The sequence below is a fragment of the Egretta garzetta genome, unplaced genomic scaffold (genome assembly GCF_000687185.1).
Source record: "Egretta garzetta isolate BGI_Z169 unplaced genomic scaffold, ASM68718v1 scaffold799, whole genome shotgun sequence".
Classification (NCBI taxonomy): domain Eukaryota; kingdom Metazoa; phylum Chordata; class Aves; order Pelecaniformes; family Ardeidae; genus Egretta; species Egretta garzetta.
Genome location: NW_009260759.1, coordinates 12,942 through 13,244, shown reverse-complemented (window position 1 = coordinate 13,244; position 303 = coordinate 12,942).

The following is a 303-nucleotide window of genomic DNA, read 5'->3' as shown; positions in this document are numbered from 1 at the left end:
CTGTTCGTGCACCGGGGATGGGGTGTGGGCTCCTGTCGCTACATGGGGGGGCAGTGGTGCTGCTGAGGTGGGGGGGGAGCCTTTCCAATCTCACCCATGGCCACGCCCAGCACCCGTGGGTGACAGACAGACCCAGCGGGGGCCGGATTCACGTCGGAGGTGCAGGATGGAGCCCAGCACCCCATGCCCACCCCTGACCTCTGGTTCCTTCTGTCCCTGCCAGAGATCGATGAGGATCGGCTGCCCCACCCCCTGCTGAAGGTAGGTGCTGCCACCCGGGGGGGGGAGGGGCGCCTGCGGGGG